Here is a 14,454-nt window from a genome sequence, read left to right on the forward strand (position 1 = left end):
ACAAACTCCTACAAACATTTAATAAAAAGTAACAACTCTATACAAACTCTTCCAAAAAATTGAAAAAGACATCTCATTCTGTAAGACAGCTTTACTTTAATACTAAAATGAAATACATAAAAATAATTACAGGCCAACATCTATCATGAAAAAATGTCATTTAAAAGTTAGCAAATTGAATCCAAGAATACATGAATATGCTAACACACCATAACCTAGTCAGTTTGTCTGAGGAATCCAAGATTGGTTTAACATTTGAAAATTTATTAGTGTAATGCACTATGCTGAAAGAATAAAAAGGGGGAAAACATATGATCATCTCGATAGATACAGAAAACACATTAGACAAATTCAACATTCATTCCTGATTAAAACTCCTAGTAAAGTAGAAGTAGAAGAGAATATCTTCAACCTTATTAAGAGCATCTATGAAAACCTTAACAAATGCCACACTTAATGGTGAAAAACTAAATATTTTCCTCTGGAGATTATGAGCAGAGAAAGGATTCAACAGTCAGTACTTCTATTTAACATTGCACTGGAGTTTCTAGCCATTCAAAACGTCAAGAAAATGAAGTAAAAGGTATCCAGACTGAAAAGGAAGAAATAAAACTGCTCTATTTGTAAAAGACATGATGATCTACAAAGAAAATCCTATGGAATCTACAATAAAAACCACTAGAATTAATAAACAATTTTAGCAAGGTTGCAGAGTATAAGATCCATATCAAAAACCAGTTGTGTTTTTATATACTGGCAATGAACCATCAGAAAGTTGAATTAAAGTAATGTCATTTAACAATAACATCAACACATGAAATTCGTATGGATATACATGACAAAAATTGTGAAAGATATGCTTACAAACAAACTACAAAATACTGCTGAGAAATTAAAGATCTAAACACATGGAGACATATACCATGTACATGGATCAGAACACCCAATATTTTTAAGATGTCATCTCTTCAAGTTGATCTATATATTTACTGCAATCCCACTCAAAATTCCAATAAGAATTTTGTAGAAATTTACAAAACTGAATATATAATTCATTTGGAAATACAAATCACATAGTTCATTTTTTAAAAGAACTGGAGAACACACATTATCTGATGTTAAGACTTTTTATTATGCTAGAGCAATGAATACAGTCTGGTATAGAGTCATGATAGATAAATCAATCAAGGGAGGAGAAGAGTTTCAGAAAATTTTGACAAAATTGAAAAAGTAATTTGCTTCTTCAACAAATAGAACTGGAACAATTGAAGAACCATATGGAAAAAGAGAGAAAGAGAATTCAGGAGAGGGAGAACGAAGGAAGGAAGGAAGGAAGGAAGGAAGGAAGGAATGAGAGAGAGAGAGAAAGAAAGAAAGAAAGGAAGGAAGAAAAGAAGAAAGAAAGAAGGAAGGAAAGAAAGAAGGAAAGAAGGAAAGAGGGAGAAAGAAAGGAAAGAAGGAAGGAAGGGAGTAAGAAAGAAAAATGGAGAGAAAAAGAGAAAGAGGGAGGCAGGGAAGCAAGCAAAAAGCAAAGAAAAGATGCTTAACATTCATTGTTAATTAGGGAAATGTAAATTGAAATCATAATGATGTACCACTACATATTTACTACAATGCCTAAAATTTAAAAAACTGACTTTATCAAGCATTGGTAAGAACTTGAAGGAACTGGAACTCATATTCCACTCCTAGGTGCTTTAGTAAGAGAAATGAAAGTATATATCCATAAAAAGACTCTTCTGAATGTACACAACAGTTTCATTTGTAATAGCTCAAACTGAAAACAACCCAGGTGTTCATTACAAGTGAACAGTACACAAAATGTGGTATATCCATATAATGGAATACTACTTAGAAATAAAATAGAATGAACTACTGGTACATACAACAATGTAGATGAATCCTAAAATAATTAACCTGAGTGAAATAAAACAGACAAAAAATTTTCAGACTTTATGATTCTACTTATATAATATTCTAGGAAAATCAAACTAATCTACAATGACAGAAACTAGGTCATTGTTTTCCTGAAGAATGGGGTTCCTTCAGTATGGCCAGGATGGATGGATTCCAAGGGAAGACAAAGAAACTTTTGGAGTAATAAGTATATTATCTGTACTGTAGTGATGGCTTTATGGGTGAATATATATGTCAAAACTTATCAAAGTGTACACTTTAAACATGTGTAGTTTATTGTGTCACAATTATACTGCAATCAATTTGCTAAAAACACTACTAAGAACTGAATAGGCAATGAAACACAGGTAGAAAATATTTCAAATGTGTATATCTGACAAAGGAATTGTAACCAGAATATACTTAGTTTAAAAATCTTCTATATCTAAAAAAAAAAAATTAAAAACATCCTTTAAATGGGCAAAATTTTAAACAGATATTTCACAAAAGAAGATATATAAATGGCCAATGCTAAGTGTATGAAAAGATGCTGAAATTTTCCATCATCTTGGAAATGCCAATTAAAACCACAATACGTATGACTACATACCCAGTACAATGACTACAGTAAAAACACTGACAGTCCAATGTTAGCAAAAATATGGAGGTACTAGAAATCTCACACATTGCTGGTGGAAGTGTAAAATGGAAATAATTTTTCAGAATTGTTTGGAAATTTCTAATAAAGTTAACTTTATATCTTTTTTTTTCCATCTTTCTCTTTATTCTCAAAATATGATATTATAAAAGTCCAAAAGGAATAGGCTGTTCCTTGTGTGGTCTCCAGTGCTTTGAGGAGGCAGAACTGAGCCCCCAGGAATGTGAGAGGATCATCTCAGGAAGCTAGCAGTAGCTACTGTGCTGAGTTCGACGGCCGCAAGTCAAATCCTGGGCATATCCTCGGATGTATGGTAGGGCTTGGGCTCTGGTTCTTGAAGAGGAATAGGGGTGGAAATCATTTTGAGATGACAACTGAGCAGAAGAGGACTCAGCACCAGAAGGGTCTGGTGGGACAAGTAGGGAAGGCAACACTCCTTTCTGCCACTACCTAAGGGCAGAGGCATGTGATTCCAGCAAGAGGCCAAAGTAGGTGGCAGCTCCTTGGATCCCATACAGGAGAGGCCAGACCACTCCAGGGCTGGTTAACTGGCATCATAAGGCAGTGGAATGCTAGCCAGAAGAATGAAGACAAACTGTTCCAATTTCTGAGCAGCTTGCTTCCCAGCCTCTAGTACTTTCTCATGATTGGCCTTCTCCTGGCTTTCATAATCCAAGATGACCTTGTAATGGATGAGGGAGAGGCCAAAGACTCGAAGTCCACAGTGCCTTGCAACTATAACATCTGGTACTGTGCTCATGCCAACAGCATCCACTCCCAGCTTCTGCAACAGATGACACTCTGCCACAGTCTCAAAACTGTGGCCTGCTACCATCACGTAGGCGCCTTCCTGTAACTCTCTGTTCCCCCATTTGTTTCCAGGTACTATGAGCCTTCTGCTTCATATCCTGGTCATAAGAGTCAGACATGGCAGGGAAACTAACTTCAAACCTCTCACCACTGGGCCCTCTGAGAGGGTTCTCACTGCAGAAACAAGATAGGTTGATGTGATCAAGGATCAGCCTGATCTCTCCAACCTCAGACTTGGAGTTGAGCCCTCCAGCTGCATTGATGACCACTAGGGTGTCCACACCCAGAAGCCGGAAAACCCTCACTGGGAATGTCACCTTCCAGAGCAGGTAGACTTCAGACATGTGGAAACGCCCTGCATCATCACACAGGCTCTGCCATTCAAAATCCCAAACACCAATCGACCAGCATGACCTGGCACTGTACTTTTGAGAAAGGTTGGTATTTGGTTGTAGTCAAAGATCTGGGCCTGAGTTAATCTGTCAGTCAGACCTCCTAACCCAGAACCACAGATCACTGTCACTTGAGGTCCGTGTTTGGTGTAAGACAAAAGCCACTTTGCAGTGTTCTGATAACCTTCATATGTGAATCTAGACTCTAGGATGGGAATCTGTGACAAGCACGTGGGTTGAGAAGACCTCTTCCCTGTATGTGGGTGGGGAAGTAGGCTCCCTCTAACCTCGCTCCATAACGCCTGCGTGCGGGCGCACGCATGCACACACACCAGCTCCTTTTGCCATGTCATCTTTATGACTGGGATATTCACCCATAGGAATTTGCTTAAAAGAGATAAAAACATTTGTGCACAGAAAGTCTTTTTTCACAAGAATGTTCATAGCAGGGATTTTTTTGGGTTTTTTTGGTGTTTTATATTAAAAATTAACTGATCTTAATATGAACATATGCATGGCTGATATATTTGAGAAAATTCTGAAATTTTCCTTCTTCATTTTTTCTCTTTTGTAATTGAAATAGAACTGACATTTAACATTATTAGTTTCAGGTGTACAATATAATGATTTGATATTTGTATATAGAGCAAAACAATCACCACAGTAAGTCTAGTTAGTATCCATCACCACACATAGTTATAATTTTTTTTCTTGTGATGAGAACTTTAAAGACTTATTCTCTTAGCAGCTTTCAAATATACTATACAATATTATTAGCTATGGTTACAACGCTCTACACTATATCCCCATGACATTTATTTCATAACTGGAAGTTTGTACCTTTTGACCACCTTCACCCATTTCACGCACTCCCACTCCCCAACCACCTCACCCCTAATTCTGGCAACCACAAATCTGTTCTTCATATGTATGAATTTGTTTTGTTTTGTTTTTTAGATTCCGCATATATGTGAGATGATACAGTATTTGTCTTTCTCTGTCTGACTTATTTCACTAAGCATAATGCCTTCAGAGTCCATCCATGTTGCTGCAAATGGCTAGATTTTCTTCTTTATGGCTGAATAATATTCCACTCATAGCAGTTTTATTCACCATACTCTAGAACTAGAAACAGCCCAAATGTCTATCTTCAGGACATCGAATAAACAAATTGTGATATATTCATACAATGAAATATTACTCAACAATAAACAGGAATATACTACTGAAATATGCAATAACATGAATGAATCTCAAAAACACGCTGAGCAAAAGAAGCTATACATAAAAGGATATACTGTTAGGTTTCATATAGATGAGGTGCTAGAAAAGGCAAAACTCATTTATGGTACTAGAAATTAAAAAGTGGCTACTTCTATTGCGTGTGGGCAGGAGTTGACCCCAGACATTTGGGGGGTGATGGACAGACATATTCTATATCTTGTTTGAGGTAGTGTTGCACGAATGTATACAATTGTTAAAACTCACCAAACTGTATGTAAATTAGACCTCAGTTGAAATAAAGAAGAAAAACCAGTGAGTTAATCTCCAGATAACAAGACAAAGGAATATTCCCAGTGGAAATGAGTCTTCAGATTGTGTTTTAGATGAAATGACCCCTGAGAACCCATAACAATCGATTCTAAGCCCAGCCAAACTATCATTCAAACAAATAAAGGCTCTTTGAGATATGAAGTGACTCAAGTGTTTTTCTTCTCAATATGCATTATTGGGGAGTTGATTAAAATATTCTCTAGCAAAATAAGAACGTAATTAAGAAAGAGAAAGACATGATATCCTAAAAAACAGTGAATCCGAAGTAGGAGCATAGTAGAAGAAAGCTCCCAAATTAACAGTTTTATGGATATGTAGACTGATTTGTACAGATTGGAGGATGAGGAGAGAGAATTCCAAGAGGGAGATGTCTGGAAAAGAGGTGGATTCTTGAGACATACGATTTAGAACAACTTAAGGAGGTAAATGTTAATTATGATATGAAATGTTAATGTTATGATAATGTTAATGTTAATATTAAATGATATTAATGATAATGTTAAATGTTAATGTTAATAATGATATGAAATGATAAATGTTAATTATGTATGAAAAAAAGAAGGTAATCAATCTTAAACTTTAAGGAATACAGCCCCTATATGCCCAAATAAAGAAACTCAGGGGCTTCCCTGATGGTGCAGTGGTTGAGCGTCAGCTTGCCAATGCAGGGGACGCGGGTTCGAGCCCTGCTCTGGGAAGATCCCACATGCTGCGGAGCAACTAGATCCGTGAGCCACAACTACTGAGCTCTGCGCGTCTGGAGCCTGTGCTCCGCAACAAGAGAGGCCGCGATAGGGAGAGGCCCGCGCAACGCGATGAAGAGCGGCCCCCGCTTGCCGCAACTAGAGAAAGCCCTTGCACAGAAACGAAGACCCAACACAGCTAAAAATAAATAAATAATAAAAATAAAGGAATTCCTTTAAAAAAAAAATCTATTAAAAAAAAAAAAAAAGAAACTCAGGATGAAGACAGTCTGGTAGGAAGCATGGATTCCTTTAAATGTAGATTGAACAGTAAACAACTGTGGCAATTCTTGAAGTATTTAAAGTAATTTTTCCCTTAATTTTAGAAGGATCGTCTAGAATCTAATAGTTCTTCTGTTTAAAAAAATAACAAATTCAGCAAATACTTCAGTTTCAAATCAACTTCTTTTCCTTCTGTTTAATTCATATAAAAATAAATTTCATACCTTCTTACCAAAAATTTTATATAATGTAAAGTATCATCCCATTGTTTTGAAAATTACTTCTCAGACTATTTATCTAACCATACATCCTTCCATATGTATATATGCACATAGAGCTGCCTGGAATCATGCCCATCTGATGTTCATTATATTTCTCAGTGGTGGAGTTTGGGTAACTTTTTTTTTAACTCTCAGTCTTACACATTTTTATAATGATTGAATTTTTACAATAAGAATGTATCATTTCCATAAAGACAAGGAAGAAGAAAGCTTTAATAAAGGAATCTTCACCAAAGTGTGAGAAATGTATTATAGTTTAAGGCTACATAGGGTGCTGTCATTTTAGCAGGGAAAATTCAAAAGCCAGTCTTCACAAGCATGGGAGCTGACAGGCTGCTCAGCCATCTTTACTACTATCCTACCTCAAGCTTGACAATTGCCCTTGTACCTGTGGCCTCCTCTCCCCCTTGACCTGAATGCCTTTCCTTGGAGGAAATTGTCATGACCACAAAACACTGCACCCAATGTGCTTGGTGCAACAGAAACAACTGCTTAGTTGTTTTGCTCTCAATTCCCATAGAATTCAGAGAGATACAATAAACTATTTAGAGGAGCAGAAGCAAAAGTCCGTCCATCAGTTATTATCCCAACAGGGTTTAGATAACAACAAGAATAAATTTGAGATAATCACGTAAGAAAGTCCAAAAAATAAGAAAAGAAATGCATATGTCACAAACATATGCCTATTCGTTCAATGTGTTCCATCCTTATTTATCAACTATTAGCTTTTCTGACACTGTACCTGGTGCTGGGTATGTAGGGTAAACAGGGTAGACCTGCCTCTTGCCTACTTGTCACTTCAGTTTAGTGGGGAAAAGAGAAAATAATCAAGTGAGTAATTGAAAATTGTGGTCAGTACTTTAAAGGAAACAAACAGCAGTTGTGATTAAAAATAATAATAATAACAGGGTGGGGCTTCCCTGGTGGCGCAGTGGTTGAGAGTCTGCCTGCTAATGCAGGGGACACGGGTTCGAGCCCTGGTCTGGGAAGATTCCACATGCCGCGGAGCAACTGGGCCCGTGAGCCACAGCTACTGAGCCTGCGCGTCTGGAGCCTGTGCTCCGCAACAAGAGAGGCCACGATAGTGAGAGGCCCGCGCACCGCGATGAAGAGTGGCCCCCGCTTGCCGCAACTAGAGAAAGCCCTCGCACAGAAACGAAGACCCAACACAGCCAAAAATAAATATAAAAATAAATAAATAAATAAGACCTGGTGCAACCAAATAAATATTTAAAAAATAATAATAATAATAATAATAACAGGGTGGTCAGAGAAGGTCTGTCTGGGAAGAGGTAATCATTAGAGATGAGAATTCTAGACTGAGAAGGACTGAGACATGCAAAAAAGGTGCAGGAGAGGGCTTTCCTTGCAGAAAGTGTGAGGACTCCAAGATGGGGAGGGGTTTGGTGAATTCAAGGACCTGATGCAGAGCCAGTGTGCCTGGCTGGCTGTGAAGAAGGGGACCAGTGACCCCCAGATGAATGGCTGAAGACAACCGAGATGAGCAGTATAACTCAGAGTCAGCTTGTGACCTGAGCCGTCTTAAGAGGCTGGTCTCAGTTTCTATTTTCAGGGCTATTTTAGAGGATATTTCCTCTAAGTTTGCCATAGTGTGTTGAATGTCCTCCAGAGCCTGTGAACATCACCTTGTTTGGGAAAAAGGGTCTTTACAGATGTAATCAAGTTGAGACTCTCAGGATAAGATCATCCTGAATTAGGGTGGGCCCTAAATTCAATGACAAGTGTCCTCAGAAGAGAAGGGGAGACCACACGGAGAAGGCCATGTGATGATGGAAGCAAATGTCAGAGTCAGGCAGCTACAAGCCAAGGAGGGCCTGGAGTCACCAGCAGCTGGAAGAGAAAAGCATGAATTCTCCTGTAGAGCCTTCGGAAGGAGCGTGAGCCTGCCCATACCTTGATTTGAACTTCTAGCACTCAAAACTATAAGAAAATAAATGTCTGTTATTTTAAGCCACATAGTTTGTGGTAATTTGTTACAAGCCCTAGGAAACGAATACAGTTGCTGATATTTCCACCTGTTTTCCTTTCTCAGATCCTTTCTCTCTCAGAATGACCTGGAAGCAGCAGGTGATAAGATGGAAAGGGAGAGACAACAAAGCTCCCTAGAACGAGAGGTTTGGCTTAATCCACCCACCCTTCATAGGGGCACCAGCATTGTCCCAAGGGCACAGCCCAAGACCACCTAGCCCCAGTTTATCAAGCCCTTTTGCCCAGTGTATTTCGTGGTCTCTAGCTCTTATAGATGCTTGGATATGAAAGACTCTCTCTTTTTAATGCTCTGGGATCCCAGTATTTCCCCCCGCCTCCTTTTTTTTTAACGATGATTTAAGCAATTTCTGTTAAATCTCTCAGGAAAATGGGTTTTGTTTTTGCATTGTTTTGTTTTATACGTCCTCCCATCCCCTTCAGGATGTTGTCCATGTTTGACTTTAGACTCACCTCAGGAAGAAAGATTTTGGCTTCACGGTCTTGGGGCAGAGGTTTCAACTCCAGTTCTCTGAAGTGGCATCTACCTCCCCAAAGGAACGAGTAATCACTTTTAATGCCGCCATGGACCATTCTGCCTGAAGTCTTATTGTTCCTGCTGGCTGGTTTGCCAGTGCCCTGTGCCCCTCTGGGAACCCATCAAGCAGTACTTCTCTCTGCAGAGACATGAAAGGGGCCTCAGACACATCTTCTTGGCTCCCCAGGGAGGTCTCAGGTGACTCAGGGACAGACCTGCCTTCTGTGGAACATGGTGAAGGTGGTCAAATGGGTAGGAAGTCACCTCCTCTAACAGTGGGGGGCGTGGGCTTAGTCTGCCTGGCAGGACTCTAAGTCCCTGGCTGGAAGGCAGGGTTTCTCACCAAGGATGGAGCTGCACACAGAGCCAAGAGGGGAGTGAGGGAATGACAGCAATAAACCAGGTAAAGAAGGGACAAAACATCAGACGGTGTGGCCTGGGCTATGAAACCAGGACTCCAAGTTGGGGGGGGAGTGAGAGCAAGAGAAAGGAGGTACGTGTAGTCAGAAAGGACTCCACAGACAACATGGAGGAAGGCTGCTGTCCACAGCTCAGTCCTTGGTACCAACCTCCCTGTCACATTGCTAAGCCAGCTAGAATCCAGGCACCAGAGCAGAAGACCAGAGAAGCCTAAGGTCTTCATGTTCTTTTCACCTGGGCTATCTATTTGCACCTGCGTCCAATGACAGGGGCTTGCTCACCTACCTTCTCTGCAGGCTAAACCTTAACCAAACCAAATGTTAGGACCTTAAACCTTTAAGACAATACATTAAGATGTAAACTCACCTAATTGTTCTCTGAAGTTTTTGGACCCAGCTAGAGTTGGTGACATAGAACACCAACAATCCAAACCCCATCAGAGAGAATATTCTAAATTGCTTTCTTTTCCTTCACCTTTCCAGAAGTTCCCAAACCTGATTGCACATCAGAATTACCTGGGAGAGCTTCTTAAATTATAGAGCCTCAAGGCTTATCTTTACCTGAGTACCTGGGAGTAGGGCCTAGAAATATACATTTTGAACACATGGTCCCCATGCATTCTGAAATGAATTGTCCAGTGAGATCTGGGTTTTGGGAACCACTGTCCCTACTGGGATGGCCTTGGGAGTGAGACCCTGTCTCAGTCATATATATTCTCACACTCACCCCCTGGCCTAATGCCTGGAACATGGGAGACCCCACAGTGCTTTTCGTCCTGAACTGAACTAATAAATGCACATCTGAAGTGCAGTCAAGATGCTTTGGGGAACACCTGCAAGAATTAATCACACTGACTAAGGGCCATTTAAACAGAGTATCAAAAGGTACACAGAAGATTGGCAGGCAAATTTGGGGTAGAGGATAAAGAACTTCCCAAATAAGTGCTTACAAATAAAGGATATGGAAGAAGTTGGGGGACAGGGGATGGAGTGGGCTTTGGGGACACCCTACCCTGCTGTTTCTCATTAGGCACTGAAATATGTGAGGCCGACTCAGCCAGGAGAGGCCCTGCGTTCAGCCGTAGGGACTGATTGCAGGATGCTTGTGATCTATACCTCTTTGACCTCGTCAAGCCTCAGATATCACCAGTGCCAAATGACACTTTCTAACTGCAAAACCTTTTCCTTTATTGGCTCTGCAAGCCCATCCCTCTCACCTGCTGCCTTCCCTTTGCCCTGTTCTCTGACTTTTCTCTCCTTCCCTTGTGGTACCCAGAGTCAGTCTCCTCTGTATCTAGATTTCCATGGTCCTTTCCTGTAAATCTCAGCTCTACCACAGAAGGGAAAGGAGGAGATGGGAGGGGATTGTGAAAAGGGAAAGGAGAGAAGAAGGAAAGGAGGAGGGAGGGAAAGAGGGAGGAAGGAAGGTGAGGAATGAACATTTATCGGGCATCTATTCTGGGCAAAGTGCTTTCCTATAGCGTATTTTGTTTAATCCTCATGACAAGCTTATGAGATAGCTATTACTAGCAATACTCTATACATGTGCAAACCAAGTTAAACGTGTCCAATATCACACAAGGATTTGCGTTTCCTGGGTAGATGTCTGCTAAAACAGTTTGCCCCAGATAAACACAATTTTAGTGATCATCTTCGATTGTGTGATAAGAGGTAGGTTTGCATTTTCCTGTTACCAGCGGTAATTATTAAATGCTAATATTCCATTGTCTTAGAATGCAAGATTGCAAGAGAAACATTTTCAGGGCCAGTTCTCTGTTGCTAAATATACCCAAGGAAAAGTTTGTGGACTTTTCTTTATGCAGAAGCATTTGCTGCAAAGGAGAGAAAATCCCCAGTAGAGTTTTGGCTCATTTCCTGGCTTGAGAGTTCACTCTGGCTAGAATCAGAGTTCCAGTGAAGTTCCTCAGAGAACAGAGTCTACTGGCTCCTACAGGCTCAATCAATTAGTCTCAATGGACTCTTGCAGAGAATGACATGTTTCTCTTTTAAAAAGTTTCATTCTTCCAACTGCCTAATAGAAAGTGGGGGGCAGAGGGAGGAGCCAAAATATTATATGATGCTGAATATGGAATGACAAGACAGGCCAGCTAGTCTCGCTCCTGAGAGAAGGAAAATGATAAAGAATAAGCTCACACACCCCATCCCTCACAATCACCGCAGCCACAACCCCTCAAATTTCCATAGCGTCCTGCCTGGACCTCCGAAAGAGCAACCTTGCGATCCAACCACAATCACTACCTACCTGCCTGTCGGACACACACCAAGCTCTCAATCATTCTTTTTAATTTTTTCCTTTTATATCAATGCTGGAGCTAACCCTTTTCTTCTAGGTATAACTGTGTGAATAGTTACTGTGAAGAGAAGGAAAGTGGAAATTATGTGCTTCAGTTTCTGATGCCTTCCCATGCTCTCCTTACCTTTCTGTCAGCTGGATACATATAATGCAGAGGCCATAGGAGTTCCCTGAATCCTAAACAGGAGAGAGCTGCCTGTCATACAGAAAGACTCATCTCAGACCATGATGTAAAGAAATACACATTTTTTTTTTTGTATTTGGTGTCTATTTGTTAAGGTAACCCAGCCTACTCAAACTCAAACAATAGGAACATGGGTCACAGGTTAAATTTGTGACAAGTGGTATTCTTTCATACATCAGCACGGAATCCTGCCATGCTGGTGGAATGCTAATCCATAAATTTGTAAATCGACATTAATTTGGCCCAGTTTAAAAGTTTAAGGCATGGGAAGTAGTTTGAATCTCACCTAAGTTCACAAAGAAACCATTAAAGTATTTTAAGTAGGGAAGCAGCAAGAATAGATTCGTATTTTAGAGCAAGACCAAAAGCAGGGAAACTAGGTTGAACACTGTTGCTAGAATCTAGGTTCCTGTCAGTGCATACAGAAAGTAGCAGATGTCTTCAAAACACATCTAGAAAGGAGCAGGGGAAAGGGCACTAAAGAATGTGTCGCATGAACGCTTAAGAGATGGGTAGAGACACAAGAGCCTGCTAAGGAGACTCAGAGAAAGCATCTCGAGAAGCAGGAAGAAAACACAAGGATGGTTTGTACAAGGAAGGGAGCCCGGGAGAGAGAGTTTCTAGGAGTGGGCTGTACACAGAGACAGATAATGCTGAAGGGCAACTGAGCCAAGCATGAAAAGGTGCCCATTTGATTCAACAAATGAGAACCACGCCATGGGACCATGGGGCCAAGGTGTGGGTCACTAACCCACATTATTGGAGCTTGAGAAATCGGTAAAGCATGAGGGTGTGAAGGCAGGAAATTTAGAAAACTTTCTCAGGAGGGTTGGCAGGAGAAGTAGGGAAGTAGTCAGAGGAAAACATGGGTTGAACGAGTTTTTTGTGTGTTTTTTTAAATTTGTTGTAAATGTGAGAGGATTTTTTCAAATGCCATTGGGAAGGAACATGCAGAGAGGAGAGAGAATAATCAATGGAGCAAGTCCCTGATGAAAGAGCTGTAAGGGGTATGAGATGCAGGGTAGATAGAGAAATTAACTGTTGGCAGGATGAGGAACCTCTTTTATTATAAACAGGAACCGTGAAAAACAGTACAAATAGAAGTAATTTTTGTTTGGTTGATTAAACGTAAATGGATAATGGAAACAAGGAAATTTATGTTATCAGCAGAAAAGGAAAGAGAAAACATCTGTTAAGCCTATTAGAGTTTCTGTTCGTTGAAGGGAATGCAAAGTGGCCCTACATAAGGGTGATTCAGAGGAGAAACACAAATGAAAATGATCTAGGCAGGACCCAGAGCAAAATTTCAGAAACTGTGTGACCATATAATCTAGTGGTGGAAGACATGGGCTTTGAAATCAGAGAAACAAGGTTTTGTATTCCAGTTTCATTATTTAATAACTTTACAATCTTGTACAGTTTGCCTGACCTTCATAAGACTCCAATTCCTAATATCTGCAATGGGATTATGTACATAAAACAATGACTATTTGGAGTAGCACATTATTAGTCTTCAAAATACTTTTGGCATCATTATTATCTGTCAAAAGCATTTAAGAAACTATGATCTTCATGAAATAAGCACAGAAATGCAGGGATTACGGGTAATGATGGAGAGGTAAATGGGATAGCTTCCCAGAATATTCAAAAAATGAACAGAGATTTAAACAATAAGAGAATTGATGAATACGGAGGACTGATATGAGTAATTGATGTTCCAGAATGAAAGATCAAAGAATAACAGAAGCTATCATCAAAAACATACATCCATTCATTTGCTACCTTTATATTTTCACACTGTACACCCACACATTTATAAACCACCCTCTTCTGCTGTACAACAGAGGATTTTTTTTCACTTCTACAATGTTGAAGCTGGTTGTAGTCAGCTCAGAGGCATATGACATAAATTTTTGCTCATGTACTTGTCAATTTTTAGAGTTAGAGTTTTATCTTTAAAAATATTTTAATTTGTAACAAAATTGTGCCCCAGATACATTTCAACCATCACTTGTCATTTGCACCACAAAAAAACAAAACAAACAAAACAATAAACTGGCAAAATGGCAAACACTAATGTTACCACTATTACCAAAATCCCTGTTACTTCACGAGTTTTTTCTTTATTTTAATTGCATAATGATAGAGATTGTAATTATCTACAGTATGTAATTACCAACACTCATTATTGATCTTAATAGCTTAAAGCTTGAACTTTCTTTTCCATTAATAGAAACACAGCAGTTTTCACATTAATATTAAAAATGCAATGTATGTGTGTTTTTGCCCACTAGCTAAAACTTTGGAGCTGATTATGCTTGTATGGCAGGGGTTAATTGTATCATAATACGCTGATGACCTGGAGACATCTGTACATAACTGAAATAGCTCGCTGCAATGCAGACAAAAATCAATGACAAGGGATCCATGCTAGAGTCCGTCCTGGCAATTTTTCTA

The 14,454-nt window shown here is 39.6% G+C and overlaps 1 pseudogene across 1 annotated transcript; it reads right to left on the minus strand.

Moving 5' to 3' along the window:
• Positions 1-3,004: 3,004 nt before the first annotated feature.
• On the minus strand, positions 3,005-5,655 carry LOC309666155 (purine nucleoside phosphorylase pseudogene; annotated as a pseudogene). The gene has a single exon. The product of its transcript is annotated as a purine nucleoside phosphorylase pseudogene (transcript).
• Between the last annotated feature and the right edge of the window lie 8,799 nt (positions 5,656-14,454).

Source organism: Balaenoptera physalus (assembly GCF_965194825.1).
Source record: "Balaenoptera physalus genome assembly, chromosome: 8".
Taxonomy (NCBI): Eukaryota; Metazoa; Chordata; class Mammalia; order Artiodactyla; family Balaenopteridae; genus Balaenoptera; species Balaenoptera physalus.